The sequence below is a fragment of the Bactrocera dorsalis genome, chromosome 1 (genome assembly GCF_023373825.1).
Source record: "Bactrocera dorsalis isolate Fly_Bdor chromosome 1, ASM2337382v1, whole genome shotgun sequence".
NCBI lineage: Eukaryota > Metazoa > Arthropoda > Insecta > Diptera > Tephritidae > Bactrocera > Bactrocera dorsalis.
This window is the reverse complement of record NC_064303.1, coordinates 59,705,319-59,727,409: the sequence shown is the minus strand read 5'-3', so window position 1 is coordinate 59,727,409 and position 22,091 is coordinate 59,705,319. Positions and strand designations below refer to the sequence as shown.

The following is a 22,091-nucleotide window of genomic DNA, read 5'->3' as shown; positions in this document are numbered from 1 at the left end:
ATTGGAATTTAAGTGTGCTATGCCCATAAAAAAGGAGACCCCACAATCTGCGCCAACTACCGTGGGATAAGCCTCCTCAACATCGCGTACAAGGTTCTATCGAGCGTATTGTGTGAAAGATTAAAGCCCCCGTCGACAAACTGATTGGACCTTATCAGTGTGGCTTCAGACCTGGTAAATCAACAACCGACCAGATATTCACCATGCGCCAAATCTTGGAAAAGACCCGTGAAAGAAGAATCGACACTCACCACCACTTCGTCGATTTCAAAGCTGCTTTCGACAGCACGAAAAGGAGCTGCCTTTATGCCGCGATGTCTGAATTTGGTATCCCCTCAAATCTAATACGGCTGTGTAAACTGACGTTGAGCAGCACCAAAAGCTCCGTCAGGACCGGGAAGGACCTCTCCGAGCCGTTCGATATAAACGAGGTTTCAGACAAGGCGATTCCCTATCGTGCGATTTCTTCAACCTGTTTCTGGAGAAAATGGTTCGAGCTGCAGAATTCAACAGAGGAGGTACCATCTTCTATAAGAGTGTACAACTGCTGGCGTATGCCGATGATATTGATATCATCGGCTTCAACACCCGCGCCGTTAGTTCTGCTTTCTCCAGACTGGACAAGGAAGCAAAACGAATGGGTCTGGCAGTGAACGAGGGCAAGACGAAATATCTCCTGTCATCAAACAAACAGTCGTCGCACTCGCGACATGGCACTCACGTCACTGTTGACAGTCATAACTTTGAAGTTGTAGATAATTTCGTCTATTTAGGAACCAGCATTAACACCACCAACAATGTCAGTCTGGAAATCCAACGCAGGATTACTCTTGCCAACAGGTGCTACTTCGGACTGAGTAGGCAATTGAAAACGAACAAAAACCAAACTCTATAAGTCGCTCATAATTCCCGTCCTGCTATATGGTGCAGAGGCTTGGACGATGACAACAACCGATGAGTCGACGTTGCAAATTTTCGAGAGAAAAGTTCTGCGAAAGATTTATGGTCCTTTGCGCGTTGGCCACGGCGAATATCGCATTCGATGGAACGATGAGCTGTACGAGATATACGACGACATTGACATAGTTCAGCGAATTAAAAGATAGCGGCTACGCTGGCTAGGTCATGTTGTCCGGATGGATGAAAACAGAGGAATGAGGCAGAGGAAGAGGAAGACCTCCACTCCGGTAGAAGGACCAAGTGGAGAAGGACCTGGCCTCGCTTGGAATATCCAATTGGCGCCACGTAGCGAAGAAAAGAAACGACTGGCGCATTGTTGTTGACTCGGCTATAATCGCGTAAGCGGTGTCTACGCCAGTAAAGAAGAAGAAAAGGGTGTACCTTCGGGGACACTGCCCCTACCCAAGTTCCCTGAGGCCTGTCCTTTGCTATACCAGTCCCGGAAAACACGGACGCACCGGCGCTCGCCCGGGGCAACGCAGGCTACTAATCTTACGCTTAATACACACTTCTTGACCAGAGCCTGAAAGGGCTGGTTACAGGTACACAGCGTGGCTAACACTTCGGTAGAACAAGCTCACATCACCCTTTTCACACTAACAACAGAGAAATCGTTGTTAAGGTTTCGAGGGACTCCCAGTGTGCCAATTTGTGTAGCATGTGTGCATGTGATAAGCAGTTTGTTCAAAGTCTTTTTGACTTTACAAAATTGTAGTGGTCAATTATATTTAATTTCTTAAATTTCTCGCAAGATTTCAGTTTATGCCCCTTGTGCCTAGTTCGCATGCCTTTGGTTTGTACTGTTCAGATGTGAACGTTTGAATTTTGAAGAAGCTTCTATTCGAATTGTTGTTGATACTGGCTTGGGGTCTTTGGAAGCTTCTATTAAGGTCATGGGAAATACCTTTTGGTTTAATTATCTTTTTATCAACTCTTTCTGCGATTTCGAGTCGTTAGGAAATCTTTCATTTGATGCCACGTGGGGCATTTTTTTCTTGATGAGAGAGATAGCTCCCATAGCAATAACGATTTTTCTGCTAATGCGGCTGTGCATATATTTACAAGAATTGGGTCCCAATTGTTTGTGTGAACGTTTTGTGACGGTAAAACCGAGAAACAGTTAGAAACAGTTTCATATATTCTTCACTTGTTTCCTTTTGAATTTTTGGCAAGTTCATTAATACCGTTAATTGCTTGTATTCGTTCGTTTTCGTACCTTGATTTCAGAGCTTCCCAAGCCACATGGAAATTGTGGTAATTTAATGCGAACTGTTTTACGATCACGCCTGCTTACAACTTTTGAGCATTTGATAATTTTGGATGGTTTATGTAAACGGCTGTGAACATGTCCCGGAAGGACGGCCTTTGTTCATAACCACCATGAAATATTTCAGTGTCACATGCGGGCACGTTGAGATGAATAGGAGGTGAAGGGAATGCAATTGCTTTAATTAATTTTAACTGCTTTAATATCATTGTTTTTTTATCTTCGAACTGATCTAAGCAGTTTTCATACTTGGCATAGGCCGAGGACTTAAAATTTTCTGGTAGATCTGAATTATCAGATTCTACTATTGCGTCATAAGTAGCTTGGAAGCGTATCAAAAAATTGTCGATATTTTCTCTTTTGATTTCTAATGCCGATTCAGAGTTGTCCTGAATAGGCGAAGATGAAAACCGAGTCCAGTATTTTATTAGAATTCAGCAATGAATTTATTGCTTGTTATGTCGTTCCCTCTTTTTTGTTTCGTAGCTCCTGGCTTCGAGCATGTGGCATCTGCAGGTGTACATGGACTCTTTTCGTCAGAACTCATCTTTGGGACTTTTAGCAACTGAGTTGGTTGAGGTTCTTTTGGGTCTGCGCTCATTTAAGAAATGTGTCGAATAAAATAAAAAAATTTAAGTAAAAACTTGATTGGTCGTATAAAAGATTCGTATATATGTATGTATATGTAATATGTCGAAAAGAAGACTCTTTTGTAAGTCAGAGTTTCAGAGTAAATCGATAAAAAAGGGCCCGAATCGCGGCAGTCGTGAGCGAGCAATTAATCGTATCGAGTGAAATTTCGAAACGTGTCGACTGTGCGGATCGTCGCTTCTTCCTTCCTACTTCCCTGGTGTAGCTGTAAATGACATTTTCGAACACATTTAAATACGAAATAAAACAAGAATTTGAATTGAATGTAAATATTCAGTATACGTTTATACAATATGTGTAATAAACTGTATGTAAATTTACTAAATTTAGTTTTTGCATTCAATAAAATGAACCCCAGCGTGTTTTTTTATACAAGTTCATCTGATTCAGATGAAAAACATCACCAAATGGCCATACGATTCAGGATTCGTGATAAAAGTAATCCAATGGCCTTACCTGAAGCAGCGTAAGGAAATTTAAAAATTAATTATACCGTTTAACTTAGTATAGACCACATTATTTTGAATCAATTACAGATTCAGAAAGTGATTTAGATTGACCAAAGACGCTTTTACTTTCATTCTATCGGAAATAAAATTTAACGGACATTTATCAACCGCAGTATCATCAATGCTTCAATCAGCCGATGGGCCGGTGGAAAATTCTCAGTAATGATAAAAGAAGTCGGCATAGTCCTGAAAAGGTGGCAAAGTTCGACAATGTATGTGCAGCGTTGCATAACATCTGCATACAGTTTAAAAGTCCATATCGCAAATATTTTGTAAAAAAAACAATAATATAGAAATAGATACGGGAAATGAGACTCAATTAACTAAATTGGTCATAAAATTAGAGATCATATTATACTGTACTTAGATAATAGTTGAATTAAACGATCCAACAACATTTGAATTCATATTTTGTTTTAATAAATATATTTTCAATACAGCCGAAAGCCTATGATGCTAGCGCTGCGTACTTTAGTTTATATGATAATTTGTTTATTATGTAAGCTTTAATAAAATAAAATATTTTCAATAAAAACCGGAACTTGGAATTAACATATCTTATATATTGGTATTTATTTCTGAACTTTTCTCTTTAAAATATCACGCTCGTGAGTTTTAACCTGCAACTCTACAGCTTTTTTTTTACATATTTGCTTTATGTACATCTTTTTTTATTTGCAGGGATCTCTTCTTTTAAGCAATTAGTTTCTCAAGATTTTTACTTCTGCTGCAACATCTATCCCCGTAGCTTGGAGGAGTTGCTCTTCTGCTACAGTTAAAAGTTTTTCCTCGTACTGGCCACCACCAGTCCTTTGTTTCGAGACTTTGTTGAAACAATTTTTTTTTATTGTGCTTTTGATCAGCAAATGCCTATTTTTGTATTTTATTATTATTTTAATCATCTATTATTTTATTTATTTAATTAATATTATTTACTTGTATTGATCATACTTTTCGTCAAAATTTAGCATCTTTCAGCGGTGGCCCGGCAGCGTTAAGTTTTAGTGTCAATGCATCCCATAGCTTATTTAATGCAACTTTGCCTTGCCCACAATTATGCAAAATATTATTTGCTGAGTTCTGATGCTGTAGCATAAAATTACTCATGAAATTTTTTTCGCACATTTATTTTGTTTACATTTGTCCTTAAATCATTAGTTATTATTATAATACATGTTAAATAAACTCAATAAAAGAAAAATAACTTTTTACTTTATTTTTAACTGATATATTTAAACTTTTTTGTTTTTAATTTGTACTATAACGCTTCTCAAAAAGCTAACGAGTGAGATTTCGATTCTTTCGTACAAACGAGACCACGTTATCGAATGAGGAAATCTCAAATTTCGAAAGTGCGTATTCGATAGCGAGTACAACGATCCGAAAACAAAAAAAAAATACATGAACTTCGCTCGTTAACGTGTGCCGCGATTCGAGCCCAGATATTTTTTTATATGCTGGAGTTATTGAATTGAATTTCACCACAGATTGCTTATGTGCATGTATATGTAATATGTTGAAAAGAAGACTCTTTTGTAAGTAAGAGTAATAAAATCGATAAAACAGATATTTTTTTATACGCTGCAATTATTGAATTGAATTTCACTACAGATCTCGTATATACATATGTTTGTTCAAACGAGAACTCTTTTATGTGAATAAGAGTTTTGACTTAAATTAATAAACCAAACTTTTTTAATTGCTGCGTATAATCGTGCTTATGTGTAACCGAAAACTCATTTAAGTTAAATAAGAGTTGTTTTATTTTTGTTTCGTATTATTTGTTATTAACCGCAAAAACAAAAAAAAAGTGAGTGTGCTTATGACCGCACGACTAAAGTGAAACTTCTTTCGCTCTATCTATATGTATGTATATATATGAATTTATTTTATGTTTTCATTAGTAAATTAATATTTTTGCATAGATCTTTTATTTTTTTTCATTGTTTTATTCGTTATTTTCATTATTGGGTACATCAGTAATTACTGTGGTTGATTGTAAAACCGAGACAATAGGCTTATGATACGAGAAATACGATACATATATTTTAGAATTAAAATTAGACAGAAATCTAGAAAAAACTGCATCGATTGTTGTTCCATGTCTTGTAGTTGGCTCATTACGGTCATTATTCATTTGTAATTCTAATTTATCTCGTAGAAAGTTTATCAAGAGTTGTCCATCTTCGGATGCGAAATTGATATTGAAATCTCCTGCTAAGATTAGTCACAACGTATGATAGTTTTCTCCTAGTTCTTCAGAACCTACTCGACCATAAATCATAAGTCTTCTGTATATAAACTTTATGATATTATTAACTGTGTTATTGGGCGAAATGTAAACAACTACCATTATGATTTTGTTCCATCGTCCAAAACACAGTGAGCAGCACATATATCACCATTTGATGACTGACCAATATCAACTTCAAGAATATGTCGTAATAGAATGTCCATGTTCGAAGTTACTATATTCGAGGTATCATTCGATTTCTGATAAATTTCGCAATACAATCAAAATTCGGGATGTTAATGTTTTCATCGTCATTTAACCAGGTTTCTGATACAAACAGGATATTGCTTGAATCAATTGCGGGATCGCTCAAGTCCGATACGTGTTTTCTGAGACTTTGGCAATTAAAAGTAACCATGGACAACTTTTTTCTGTCATTCATAAAATCGAGAATCGTTCTACCTATTGTTGACAATGTGTTCAACGATAATCGGCGAAATTCATCTTGTAAAGATATGATCGATGTATCATTTTTTCGCCCATGATAAAATCTATTATCATTGTCTTTTGGTAATATGTAGAGTCCGTCCAACGTTATTTCAGAGGGTTCAGGGACTTGATTTTTTTCTGATGGACCAGCACTTTGAATATCATCTGCAGCAATTTCAACTATTGCATCTGGTTCCTATTGTTGCTTACATTGTTGTTTAAGCAGTGCTTTTCGTGCTCTGAATTCTCGACCACGTTCTGCAGACGTTTTTGGCGCTTTCTTTAACCTATAATTCCATAATTTCAGTTGTGTAAATGTAGTAAATTATTATTAGAGTCATGAATGATCATAAAAGTAAAATCGAAATTAATGTATCTAACTTCATTCATTTGTCTCGGTTTTTGAACATGATCTATAGTGAGATTTCCATCATTAACTTCCATTTGATTATTGTCATGTTCAATCGCGATGTCTCCAATTATTTGTAATGGTAAACCTCTACAATTAATAAGTATTTTATAATTTACGTATTAGTTAAATTTTATGTTATTCTATTTTAAAACTTTGCTGAAGTAAATTGCTAAAATACGGAAGAGTAGGAAGGAAAAAACGAGAGAAAAAGAGAGAGAGAAGCAAGAAAAGGACAGAGAATCAAACGCGTCCCAATGTCGAGAGTAGAATGCCGCATATTAGTAGAGGGAGAAAATAGTCAAGGACAAAGCAACAATGCATACAATACGACGTTAGTAACTGGTTTGAGATGGGTATTCACCTTCGTAATTCATTATCAATTGATTGGGTCTCACTAGGTTTAAAATCTTGTCTTGAATCTGTTGTCACACACTTTTTATGCACAATTTCCGTACGTAATTTCTTCTTAGTTGGTGGTCCTAAAGCACCGCTTTGATAACCACTCAATTTGACGGTATTCAAAACCAACTTACACGCGTAATTAATAAAAACACTCGGATAATTTGATGCACAATTACTTTAATTTTTGTTTATTTAAAGCACAATAAAATTCTAAAAATGTACATATGAATGTTTAGTTAAACGCAGCGACAAATGTTGTTGGGTTGAAATAAGACGCTGCTCGCAGGAATTGGGTTGACCCGAAGTTGCTTCTAGCGCGTGGGAACTTTTGTTGCGGCACAGTGCAGAACGGAATGTATATATAAATTTAATATCTACGCGGCGCAGTGAAGAATCGATCGTTGATGCTGCGCGCGGGATGGATCTTGCAACTCGAAGGTCTATCGAAGCGAATGTTGCTATGCGGATAGCGGGACGAATTGCGTAAACGAATGTGGTCCGATTGTCGGTGCTGGCGAAAGGTGTCGACGCGGCGCGGTGTGTGTATGCGTATATGGATCAGAAACGAATGTGTCCGCAATCCTTTTTTCCACCCTTTTTGTTATGTGCGTTGATTGATGTGGAGGGGCGTTGAGTTGTGCTGAGTGGTATCAGCTGTGGTGAATTGCTCAGGTGCATTAAGATGCGCCAGTTTTACCGGTCAGAGGGGGTGGATGCTTAACTCATTTAAACACGGAGTCTGTGTCACTTTTCTCCATAATTTGTTATTATTTACCCGAAAATTCACATAACATAAACTTTAAAATAAATTTACAATTTAATTCACTTTAAACGTAAAATATTGAATGTATTGAACAATTCTAATTCATAAAATTGTTCAAAACGCAATAAAATTACAGTAAATTACAATAAAATAACCAAACTATCACCTTTCGCGTAACGCTAGTAAACTCGCAAACGAACTACTGACTGAAGTATACACATATTTCATTTCCCAGCTGTAAGAGAAAGAAAGAAAAATGTGCGCGCGAGTTACATACATATATAAATAAGCCACTAACAAATAGTAAAACTGATAAATTTTCAGAATTTGAAATAAATAGCACAACCGGAAATCAGTAAAATTGTAATGTGATACCATTTCCTGTGCTATCGCAAAAATTAAATTAAAAGATACAAAACAAAATCATTTTATTAACAATATTTCCGAGAATCTGTAAAGTTATGAGGTTATCACTTTAGTCAGCATTTAAGTAAATATATGTAATAAGTATAATAAGTATTTGTGATTTGTAAGCAATAATTCATTGCAATAGTAACTTGAACGATTATAATTAATAAAGTGAAAATTAGTCTGATTCAAATATCCAAACCTACTGGTTTCATTTCTCTAGGGCTAATTCGGTGCAAAGTTTTTTAAAAACGCTCGAACGCGACGTAAATACAAAATTCGCGCACTGCTGACGCTTGCCTATATCCCCCACCAATTACCGTTCGCCTCGCCTGGTCACACTTTTCGTAACGCGTTCGACAGCTTACTCGCCAAGCCAAGCGCGCGTAAAGAAGTTTCACTTTAAAAATTGTATATATTTATATATGTAGATATATATGTATATTTGTATTTATGGTTCTTTTAGTTTATTATGTGCAAATGAGAGCTCATTTTAGGCATCACTGCACTTTGTGCATATGCAGGTTTGTACATATGTATTACGCTTTAAATGTTTTACACAATCCTGCTTGTTTTTGTTGATCAAAAACGAAGGGGTATTGTAGGATATATGCTAATGTGGTCTTTGAATATATTTTGTACGCAATCCTGCTTGCTTTTGTTTGACAAAATCCAAGGGGTATTGCGGGATATATGCCAATGTGTACTTTGAAGTAATATGCATATTTACATATGTGACGATACACGATTGTACAAATTTTTAAGTATATAGTATTATTATTAAAAAATTTTCCGCTGCTTAAAAACGTACTGATAATGCGATCAGTATTATTTTTTATTATTTAAATGGTACCCGATGTAAATGGGGTATATTTTTTAGCAGATGTGTTTCCGCGTATATTTATGTATGTACTTGTAAAATGTAGTACTTTTACATAAGTACGCGTGTACATATCTATATAAGTAAATGTATAGAGTTTACTTTTATATGTTGTTAGACTGTTACATATGTATGTATAAAAGAGTAAGTTTTACTCTTTGCACGTTATATATAAATACATGTGAGATATACATATGTATATGATATATTTATATTAAAATATATTTTAATTAAAATTTTATATACACATATGTATGTTTTTAAGTTAAAATATTTTCTCTCTTTGTCTGCTTATGAATTGCCTTTAGGTTATTTTAAGTCCTGCTTATACTTGATTTAGTATAAGGGTACCGCTGAAAATTGGTCCATGTAAATACTTAAAAAAGGTTTTTTGTAGTTGAAATAATTTTGAGTTTTCACACAACGCTAAGCATTTATCCGCAATCAATTACATAGTATTACCAAACTGTTTTGTTTCTTAGTGGTATTTCGGTTTTTACCGGGAAAAAAACCGAATACTAAAACATTTTGGCAACGGATTTCTCTTCTTTTATTCTAACAGATGGTTAGAACTGTAAATTTATTTTTAGTTTTTGCAATTTATTTTTTTTATTATTAAAAACCATAGATATGCTATAAATACTGATAGGAACGATACAACTCACTTGTATTTCCGCCAGGGGTTTTGGGGATAAATTTAGTGTATGTGGATTAGTGTGTTTGCGTTTGTGGCCTCTTCAGTCCTTTTGATGCGGTGAATTTTGGTGAGATGGTGATATTGCTCTTTAAATTTATTTTCGTTAGTTATATATTATTCGCGTCCGTTTTTGGTGGTTATTTGTGTATGTATATTTTTTGTTGTTTGAACCGGCTTCGTGCCCGCTATGTCAGTTATTTCTTTATTTCGCGCCCGCTGTTTTTATTTTATGTGTATGTATATGTGTTTTTGTAGTTTGCATCTTCGTTTTCTTTTTTTTCTTTTGAGGCCAAATGCTTAGATTTTTTTTTCAAGTTTGTTTTGCATTTTCATAGTGCCTCTCACTATGGCTCGAAGAACCAATGCCACCACTTACACAGTCTGTTTGGTTTTTTTTTATTTTATTCACTGTCACTGCACTTTGGTAGACAACTTCGATGTAGAAAAAAATGTTTAATTGACGCTGTGTGACACGTTTGCTCGGTGCGCGATCGACGAAAAAAGGGAATGGTCGGCTTTGATTGTTGGGTAGTGTAGAGTTATGGTGTGATGTCCGCATGTGTGGTATATATTCGTGTGTGATGTCTTCATTTGGAATGTCTGCATGTGCGGTGTCTTCATATGTGGATCACGTTGGTGTGGTGTGTTTTCGAGTGGTCGTTCAGTGCGCTGTGTTGAGAAGGGAGAGCTAACTCATCTAGCCACTTGCCTTTGAATCTTACAAGTTGCAATAGTATAAAATGTTCGTTTATCCCTTCATTAATTTTTTTATAACAACTTTTATTTACAAAGGTAGAAATAAACATGGATATACTATATAATACAATACCTATGAAGTTCTTATAATTTAATATCACAAAACTGTTTCAGTCTTAGTTAATGAATAGTCTTTAAGCACTTAAAATAACTGTAAAACTAACAAGTAAGGAAGAACTAAGTTCGGGTATAACCGAACATTTCATACTATTGCAACTTGCAAGGATTAAAGGTAGGGAAGTGCCGATTAAAATCAGGTACATACATATGTATGAGCTCTCACCCGATTTTATAAACGAAGTGAAGTGAAGTGAAAGTGACGTGGTTTTCTGGTGCTCGGCTTATGGCACCAACTACTAGTGGAAACACCCAAAAATTATTTCCCAAGTGCGCGAAAACGCAGTGCCCACATTATCCAAGACTAATCACAAAACTGAGCAGGTGCTCTCGTGTAAAAGAAGTATGTGAAAAAATATATTTTAAATATCTATTTTTTTTCTTGTGCGAAGGTCACAGAAAAGAGAATTTGCAAAGAGCGCATATTCTCTCTCTCCCTTCCACAAAAAACAACACATCCCACAACCCACGTTCCACAATAAAAGAAATTACAGAGGGATTTATTCCTGAGGAATTTACGTGATCACCAGTACTAAAGGATTGCTGTAGGCGTAGCTGAGGAAATGTCAGCTAAAGCCAAACAACCAAATACCTTTACTGGTAATAAGGAGGATGTTAGCCCATTCACTCGGAGCAATAAGACTCCCCGATCGCCGGACCGTCAGACAACAATGCCCATATTACAGATAAAACTGCAAATAAAATCAATAGCAGTGATTTGATGGTATCAATGAGCGAAGGAGAGAACGCGCTCTCCGCTCTGGGAGTGCTAATAGATGAGCTAATCTCTCTCACGCACAGCCAGAAGCAAAGACATGTCAACCAGCACATGCGAAATATAATAAACCAACTAGCACAACTACAAAAACAAGCAACAAGAGAAGTTAGAGAGGCGGCATCTCTCCCGATTACCCAACCGAAAAGAGGCCGCGCAAAGAGCTCTGAAGAACCAATAGCAAATAAGCAGACTCAACAACAAACAAAACGAACTTGTTTCAATTCGCCAAAAACCCGGACGAGAACGAATCTAATTGGTCAGTTTAAACGATCAATTATATTGAAGGACAGCGTCAATACCAACAATTTAGAAGGCACCACAAAGTCACTACCAGCAACTCAGTTGGGCACAAAAACATCACAAGAGGCTAACTGCGACTCTCCGAAACCAATGGAGGAACCGTGGAACATAGTAGCTAGGAAAGCTAATCAAAAGTCTACGAAATTGCCGAAGGCAAAGCCCAAGGCCATATTAATCTCAAAAAATGGGAATCTTACCTATGCTGAAATCCTACGCAAAATTAAGACAGACTGTAAGCTGAACGCATTCGGAAACATGGTAACCAAAATACGCAAAACACAAGGCGGAGAAATGCTGCTACAGCTAAGTGGTACAGTGATACCAACAGACTCGCATGAAAATATGAAGAAATGCCTTGGCGACCAAGCAAACGTTAAATTGTTGACCCAGGAGATCCTACTTGAGTGTAAAGACTTGGATGAAATCACCAGTAAGGAAGAGAGTTGAGACACAAGGAGTTGACGATCTCAGCAATTAAGGGCATAAGAAAGGCTTACGGAGACACTCAAACTGCACTCATAAAATTCCCGGTTGAGGCAGCTAGACACCGTCTACAAAATAGAAAGCTGAAAGTCGGGTGGGTAATCTGCCGTATTCGGGAAAATAGGCAGCCGCAGCGATGCTTCAGGTGTCTTGACTATGGTCACACAGCGAAAGTGTGCGCAAACGAGGACAGGTCTAGGATCTGCAGAAGATGTGACGAAGGTGAACATCAAGCCAAGGACTGCACCAATAAGCCGAAATGCTTACTCTGCCTGAAGGCAGGATCCAAATAAACTGAGCATTTCACTGGAAGCGTCAGATGCCCGTAATATAAGAAGGCTGCACAAAAGGTCGTATGAGATTATTGCAACTCAACCTTAACCATTGTCAAACGACACAGGACCTGCTAAAACAGACGATCGTTGAAAAGCAGATCGACTTGGCATTACTCAGCGAACCAAACAAAACCGGGCGGAGTGTAAACCGGTTAAGTGACACAAAAAATAAGGCTGCTGTATGGAAATGTAACCCAAGCTTCCCTCAATTAGAGTCTACATGCTCGTTTAACGGCCTTGTTCGAGCTAAAGTTAGCGACATACATATTTATAGTTGCTATTTACCCCCCAGCATCAATGATGAAGAATTTAAGAATATTATCGACAACATTGTGACCGATGCCCGAGGTAGAACTAAATTGGTAACAGCTGTCGATTTTAATGCCTGGGCTATTGAATGGGGATGCAAAAGAACTAATAGTAGGGGCAAAGACTTACTAGAAGCTTTTGCTTCCCTTCATCTTGAGCTTCTCAACACAACTAAAACCAACCAAGTCAACCAAGGCGGCCGACAATCAGTGATAGACCTTCCTTTGTAAACACAAGCCTAGTTCGTAGATCGCAATGGCAAATTAGCGACCAGTACACTTTCAGCGATCACTATGCCATTATATTTGAGGTAAATGCGCCGCCAACTCAGCTCCACTTACAGACACTAACAAGAAGTTCATGGCGACCCAAAACACTCGACCCAGACCTCTTCGAAGAAGCCTTTGGACCCACTACTCTGCCTGACAACTTGCGGTCGGTTAACCAGGTGACTTCATTGATTATGAGCCGCATTAAGAGTGCATGCGACATATTAATGTCGAATCATCCAAGGCGCAATCATCATACCCCCGTTTACTAGTGAAACGACTCAATTGCTAAACTGCGAAAAGAATGCCAAAAAGTAAGATGCTTATACCAAAGGTCTCGTGGTACCTACGAATACCACTCCCTACAAGCAAGTTTCAAGGCCAAGAGAAAGCTCCTGAAACAGACTATCAAAAAAAGTAAACAGGAGTATTTTCTCAAGCTCTGTGACGATGCTGATAACAATGCCTGGGGGCTCGCATACAAGACAGTAATGGGGAAACTACGCATTCGAGATCAAATGCCAACTTCCTCTACAACCCTTGACTGAATTGTCTCAGTACTTTTCCCTACCCGTCCCCAACTACCTCGAAAGATCGCGATGTTGCAACAAAGAGAGTTGGTACCAGAAGTAACGAACGAAGAGGTTATAGAGGCATGCGACCGGCTCGACCCACGTAAAGCCTCAGGACGTGATGGTATCCCAAATATAGCGCTTAAAACAGCGATTGTTAGGAACATAGACCCATTTAGGGCACTTTTCAATTTGTGCATGCAGGATGGTTGTTTCGCAACAATTTGGAAAAGGCAAAACCTAATATTGCTGCCAAAACCTAACAAACCGCTGACAGACCCGTCCCACTACCGACCACTCTGCATGTTGGACTCTGCGGGAAAAATTCTTGAGCGGATCATTTATCAACGCTTAAGTAATGCCATTGACAACGCCGGCGGTTTATTCCCAAACCAATTTGGATTTAGGAAGGCAAGGTCAACAATCGCGGCGGTGACCGTAGTGAAGACACTGGCAGAAAATGCCATTAGTGGGAAAGGATGGAAAGGTGGTACCATCAAATACTGCATGGTTGCAACCCTCGACGTCAAAAATGCGTTCAATACGGCATCATGGCCAAGTATACTAAGTGCGTTAAAAAACTTCTCAGTACTGGCATATCTCTACAACCTGATAGTCAGCTACTTCAACGATAGGACCCTATGCTATAACACAAACCAGGGCTACAAAAAATACAAAATCTCTGGGGAGTGCCACAGGGATCTGTACTCGGGCCCCTCCTCTGGAATATAATGTATGACGGAGTACTGCGACTCAAAGTACCGGAAAACGTTCATATCATTGGGTTTGCAGACGACATTGCCGTGGTGGTAATAGCCAAACACATAGAGGCTATCGTTACGATAACCAACACAACAATTTCTCAAATGAGCGACTGACTCGAATCTAATGGGCTATCTCTGGCAGAGAGCAAAACAGAAGCCGTACTTATTACAGGCAGAAAGGTCCGGGAAGTTGCTACATTCTGCTCTAAAGGTGTAAGCATAACCACTCAGCCTGCTATAAAATATTTGGGTATCGTTCTTGACGCAAGATTATCGCTTAAAGAACACGTAGCTTATGCAAACGGAAAAGCTACGAAAATATGCAGAGCTCTAACCCGGCTAATGCTCAATACCCGTGGACCAAAACAAAATAGGAGACGACTACTAGCCGGAGTATTAAAGTCAGTTGCTCTATATGGCGCCCAAATATGGGAGAAAGCTCTTGAAGTCAAATAATATCGTCGCGGCGTATTTTCCACGTACACCATATGCGCATTAAGAGTATGCTCCGCGTTTTGTACGATATCCGAAGACGCAGCCCTAGTGATCGCGGGCTTACACCGGCTAGACCTCTTAGACAAAGAGCCCTCATACCGAGAGTAACGTCCGGAACCCAAAAAGAGAAAGCCAGAGCAGATACGGTGAAGCGCTGGCAAAAACGATGGGAAGACAGCCGAAATGGCCGCTGGACATTCCGCCTAATACCTAAAATAGAACTATGGCTTAATAGATCGCACGGAGAAGTAGATTTTTACCTCGCCCAAGTTCTCACTGGACACGGCTGTTTTAAATCATATTTCAAGCGATTCAAACATGAGGACAACGATGTATGCGATTATTGCGGAGGCGAGATCATCGAGAATGTGGAGCACACAATGTTCCAATGTGCGAAATACGACGAAGAAAGGCAATTTTTGAAAAACGCATTCGGGAAAGACCCAACCCCAGAAAATCTAGTGTCTCAAATGGTAGTGAAAAATCTCAAGCGTTTTGGAGATGCGAAAAAATCTTTACTGGGAATGCGCGAATAACTTAAAGCCTAATTGCCTGTCACGAAAGGAAAATATTCCGATAAAGAAAACACGTCCGTTCGCTTTCTAGGTTTTTAATACAATTGCAGTTCTTTATTTCTTAATCTAATTGCTAAGCCTAAATCTTAAAACTAACGGCTTAAACTAGTGGTAACATAAATATGTATTAATAAGGGGTAAGTACAATCATCTTCAACTTTTCGTTCAATATTGTAGCAGAATATGGTAAGTATTAAGGTAAGTAGTAGAGTAGTAGTAAGTATTTTATAATAGATTTTCTTAATTTAATTTTTAACAATTCAAGATTTTATACTTTTTATAATTCAATATTTTATAGTTCATTTGTTATTTTTATTTTAGGCATAAATTTGTAGATATGACGCTTGACGCAACACCGGCCATCTTGACAGGATCAATTTCCTTCAACCTCCATTGAAGCAAGGCCAGCTTGTGGATGGGACGCTTAATTGTGCCCACCTTAGTTTTTATTTTATAGTTCATTTATTATTTTTATTTTAGGCATAAATTTGTAGATATGACGCTTGACGCAACACCGGCCACCTTGACAGGATCAATTTCCTTCAACCTCCATGGAAATGAACCATGGAAGCAAGGCCAGCTTGTGGATGGGACCCTTAATTGTGCCCGCCTTAGTCGCAACGTCTGCGACTCGCACCTTGCCGTCTTGCCCTTCGACGGTGGCGACGACGCGGCCGAGTACCCACTGCTGTGGCGGAACGTTATCCTCGTGGACGAGGTCGTTGAGCTGCAGATTGCGAGTGGGGTGCAGCCATTTGTTGCGTTCCTGAAGGTCCGTCAGATATGTTTTGGACCACTGTCACCAAAACTATTGCTTGAGGGAGCAAACAAGTTGCCATCTCTCGTAACAACGAACCGGATCCACTGGCACCTTCTCTGGGGGTAAAGCCCGCAGGGAGCATCCTATTAGTAGATGCGCTGGGGTTAGTGCCTCGCCGTCGTTGGGGTCCTGGCTCAACGGTGTTAGGGGCCGAGAATTGAGGATGGCCTCCACTTCTGCCAGTAGTGTTGACAGTTCCTCTGCGGTCAGTAGCGCGTTGCCGATTACGTGAACGACGTAATGCTTGGCGGACTTCACTGCGGCTTCCCATAACCCGCCGAAGTGCGGCGCCCTCGGTGGAATAAAGGTGAAGCTGAATCCTTCTTCTGCGGCGAATCCCTTCACTTCTGCTGACTGGGCAAGAAACGCCTCTTTCAGCTCGCGCAGCTTGCGGTCGGTGCCGACGAAGTTGGTGGCGTTGTCGCTGAATATCTTCGTTGGCATCCCTCGGCGTCCAATGAACCTTTTTAGGGCGAAAATAAATGAATTAGAATATAGGTCCGAAATTAATTCTAAATGTACTGCTTTTGAAGTGAAGCAAACGAAAACTGCAATGTATGTTTTTACGGGTGGTCGACCGCGTATTTTTAGAGTTGTGTATATCGGACCACAAAAATCTACGCCACATATAAGAAAGGGCCGTAGTGATCGAAGTCTTTCGGCTGGCAAATTTCCCATTATTTGGTTCTGCAACTTCGGCTTGTAATGAAAACAATGTATACAGTTTCTTTCGGTTCTACTGCAAAGCTTCTCGGGCATTAATTAGCCATATGCGTTCTCGAAGAAGCGCAACCAACGCTTTAGCCCCAGCGTGGTGATTTCGAATATGCAGGAACCGTAAGTACGTTGTAACGAAGTGCGAACTTTTATTTAATAAAAGCGGAAATTTGGCATCGTATGGGAGAGGTGCATTTAATAAGCGACCTCCTACTCGGATTAATTTGTACGACAGCGACTTATCCGAGTACTCATGCAAAAACGGGTCCCAATCTAGTTTTTGGATCCAAAGCTCTTGCAATAAGATTTTTGCTTTGGTAACTAGTGGCGCTAGTAATCCAAGAGGATCGAAAAGGCGAGCAGAAACTGACAATATGTTTCGTTTAGTGGCTCGCAGATCATTAAAATTGTCATCTAAAACAAATCGAAACAAATCCTCTTTCGGCAACCAATGGATTCCTAACGTTTTAGTGGAACTTTTGGCATTGAAGCTTAATGACATTTCAGTGCAATCACTGTCGAAAAATTTAGGGTGGTTCGAAAACCACTTCGTTAAGGAGAATCCTGCCGAGTTTAGCATTTTAATTACCTCATTTCTCAAAAGATGTAGAGACTCAAAACTTTCGGACCCTGTTAATAAATCATCAACATAAAAGTCTCTTTTGATGGCCAATCAACCAAATGTGTATTTCATTGTATTGGCATCACTGAGCATTTGCAAACACCGTGTTGCGAGAAATGGAGCAGGCGCAGTGCCGTATGTTACGGTGTTGAGACGAAAAATTTGAATTTGCTCAGAAGGATGCTCTCTCCACACAATAAGCTGACAATTTCTGTCTTCTTCATGCATAATTATTTGACGGTACATTTTAGTAATGTCCGCTGTTAATGCATACTTATGTAAGCGAAAACGAAGAAGAGTTGAGTATAACTCTTCTTGGATGGTTGGACCTACCATCAAAAGTTCATTCAACGCTATTTGAGTTGAAGATCGACTCGAAGCAACAAATACAACACGTAGTTTGGTTGTTGTGCTCTCGGGCCTTAAAACGCATTGATGCGGAATGAAGTAGTGTGGCTCACTCGGGATCTTATTGTTCGTTGGGCTCATGTGACCCAAGGCTCTATATTCATTCATAAAGTCCAGATACATTTTGCGAAGTTCTGGACCTTTTAATGTCCTTCTCTCCAGGGCCTGAAACCGCCGAACTGCGGTTTCATATGAGTGACCGAGTAACTTACGGTCAGCTTTAAAGGGCATTCTGACTTGAAGCCGTCCTGAAGGCAATACTTGAGTAGTATTAACGAAAAAGTTTTCACACTGTTGTTGCTCTGGTGTGAATTTGATGCCATTTGATTCTGAAGGTAGTTCTTCTAGCGCCCAAAATTTTTGGACTACTGAATCGATTGACGTTAAGTCTTCTTCAGCTTGGCATAATGTGCTATGTAATCTGGGAGGAGAACTTATATTACTGGCTTATTTGCTAGATACAACCCACCCTAAAAGGGTTTTCTGTAATGTTGGTTGATTAGGACCATTTTTAATTTGGCCGACAGCTAGAAGATCGAAAAATATTTCTGCACCCAATAAGATGTCAACTTTTTTACATTTGTGGAATTCTGGATCCGCCAATTCAATTTTGTGCGGAATTTTCCAGCCATTAATATTGATATTATGGTCTGAATGATTTGCCGAAATACTTCGCATTATCCAGAATTCCGCCGAAAATGCGTAATTATTTACCCGCGACTTAACAAACGCGCTTAATTTTGCCCCCACTTTCGTATTGGAATTGCCGATTCCTATTACGTTTATTGTTTTGTGTTGTCGTCGAATCCGCAACTTCTGTGCCAAGTCTTCCGTCATGAAGTTGACCTGGGAGCCTGAGTCCAGCAATGCTCTCGCAGGTAGGTACTCTCCACAACTGGTCCTCATGTGAATCACTGCTGTTGCCAACATGACCCGATCCGGCATACTGCCTGTATGCATGGTATGAGTGGTTGATGGTTGCGGATGAGGTGCAGCGGGGAAGGAAACCGGATACTGGTGCTATAATGTGTGATGCGAACGATTGCACACACGACATCTATCCGCTCTGCACTTAGAGACAGTGTGTCCCTTACGCAAACAATTTATGCATAAGGGCACCGATTTCACGAACTCGAACCTCTGCTGCACCGGAAGCGCCTTGAAAGTGGGGCAGGCAGTCAAATAGTGGTCCTTGGATTTGCACTGCTAACAAAGAGACTGCCTTGTATTAGCTGCAACTAGCGCCGATTTGGTCCTGTCCATATGTTGTTGTTTCCCATGACTCGCACTGCTTGTTGGTATGGGCTACGTCCTTGAATTTGATGCTCCTTCCGCTGATAGCTGCTGGAATCTTCGATTTAGGGTGGCTTCACATTCTTTCCACAGTGGCAGCTTGTCATAATCCAGCTGTTCCTCCCATTTGGATCTGGTAGCTGAGTCGACCTTTGTCATCACTATGTGTATAATAATAGCGTTTGTTATATGTTTCTCATCGCCCAGCGATAGCAATGAGTCATACACCGCGGATACTTCGTCAATCATTGATCGCAATGAAGGCGCGGATGGCTTCGGGATGGTTGGCAGCTCAAAAAGTTTAGATATTGTATTGAAAAATATCAAACATTTATTATCATAAACTTTCTTGAGACTTGCCAACGCTTTCGGGTAATTTTCATCCGACATCTGGAACGCTTTAACTGTTCCCAAAGCCTGTCCAGATAGACAATTAACCAAATGGTTAAATTTTTCAATATCTGGGATATTTGGATCATTATGAACCAAGCTCTCGAACAAATTCATAAAATTTTTGAATTCTGAATATTCTCCCTTGAATTTCGGCAAATTCATTTTAGGGAGTCTTGACTGTGAGAAGCTACAAAAGATGTTTCGCCAAGTGAAGTTTTATTTTTCGCTAAAATTGACTTAATTATGGACTTCGTTTCAACGATTATGTCCTCTAACTCCACTCAGGCCATGTCGTCCTCATCAATTTCTTCAATCTTTGATTGGCATTTCATTAATTTTTCACTATGTGAATTTAATATATCTAAACGACATTCCAATTCTATTGGATCTAAAGACATAGTCTTTTCGAGAAGGTCCGTTTTAATGCGAAAAATACTATTTTTCGCAACCGTTCTTTGACGTCTTAACGATTTTAAGTCCGTCAACTCTTTACTTGGAGACAGGTTTGCGAGAGTTGGCTTTGGCTTGCTCATTTTGCTTGTTTAAATAAAATTTACGTAAAAAGACTATAACGGTTGGCAACAGATATACTGAGAATCGATAACGAAACCGAAAAATAAATATTGATTCCCAAATATACGAAAGCCAAACTAATAGCAATAAAAGTTGGCAACAAATATATTTGGAATCGGTGACGAAAACGAAAAAAGGTGCGTGGAGTCCCTACGCGCGGATGAAGTTATACTTCTTAGTGATATTCAGAAATGCATATCATTTTGTATGAAAGAAAACTAGAAAACTTAAATTCACATTTTATAAATTTATTATGCACATAAAATGAAGAATAAAGCAAAGTCTAAATGAATGAATTTTGACTCAGAAAGTAATTCCGTCTCATCGTTGCGGAAGAGATTATGCAGCGTAATCATCTCTCTTTTGTTCTTCGCCAATTTGGCTGCCGGATTGACTTGTGAAGATCAATTTTTTGTTGGTGACATATTCATATGTGTACGCATATGTATGTTTGTATGCTTGTGATTTATTTGTTCGGCAATGTACGCAAATATATGTACATATAAGTATATATGAATGTATGAACATGCAAGTCAATGCGCGCACATGCGTATACATACACTCATATGAGCATGTGCAGATACACAAGATAGGATAGAAGATGTATGCCTTTTAACATCGTATACTATACAATAGAGATGGCAAATATTTGAGTACCTGTGACTTTGTCACTGCTACTTAAAAATCACTGGTCAAAGCTGTGACAAGTTTCCTAAAGTAGCAGTGACAGGAACGCACAAAGTAGCAGTCACAGTATCACATGAAAAATTGCGACTGTGACAAAATAGCATTCACAGTATCATATGAAAAATTGCGACTGTGACAAAGTAACAGTCACAGTATCATATGAAAAATTGCGACTGTGACAAAATAGCATTCGCCGTGGAATATAAAAAATTGCGACTGTGATGACTTCATATTCATTAATGCTATGAATTTTCTTCAATTTTAGATAAGTATAAATTGGTTAACATATAAAAAGTTAATTTATCTTTAAACGGGTAATATTCATGTGCAAATTAAATTGATTACAGAAACTTCAATGCTGTAGTAAAGCCAATTATAAAACTTTTAATCTTAAAATTGCATCAATTTATATAGTAATTTAAAAAAACTTATAAAAAGTATTTTATAAGTAACGAAATATTTTTAAAAGTATGTTTTCGTTTACTTTAACTTCTATTGAGTATACTTATATTGAAAAAAAACCTTCAGAGAATATATTTAGTGCGACTTTAAAAATGTGCGTCTTAAAAAATAACGAATCATTTACATTAATTTTTCGTTTACTTTAACTTCTATTGAGTATACTTATATTGAAAAAAACCTTCAGAGAATATATTTAGTGCGACTTTAAAAATGTGCGTCTTAAAAAATAACGAATCATTTACATTAATTTTTGTACGAAACTGTTACAAATCAGTTAACTTATACTTAATAAAAATTAAAGATGTCTGTGTCAAAAAGAACCAAAATGAGTTATGTGTGGTAATTTTTTAAAGAAGTGGATGTTGTTTTCGCAAAATGTGATATTTTGCCCTTCTTTTCTATTTAATGTAAATATTTTTAACACTATTTAATTTAATCTTTTATGTATATACTTTGTATTTGGTGATTTTCTAAAAATGAATTTACTATGTTAATTTCTGTTTATTCTAATAAATATGTACATATGTACATTGTACCTAAATGAAAAAAGGAAACAATTTTGTTCTACTTTATTGGCCTATGTCTGTTACAATTTTTATTCTAGTCACAGTCACAGTTTAAAATCACTGCTACTACAAAGTCACAGTCACAAGTAGCAGTGTTCCTTAAAAGTCACAACATCGCCCATCACT

The 22,091-nt window shown here is 38.3% G+C and overlaps 1 protein-coding gene across 2 annotated transcripts in view; it reads left to right on the top strand.

The window, feature by feature from the left end:
- LOC125780259 (uncharacterized) overlaps nt 1–22,091 on the top strand; it is a 464,637-nt gene that overhangs the window by 300,809 nt on the left and 141,737 nt on the right. The gene's annotated exons all lie outside the window — the stretch shown is intronic.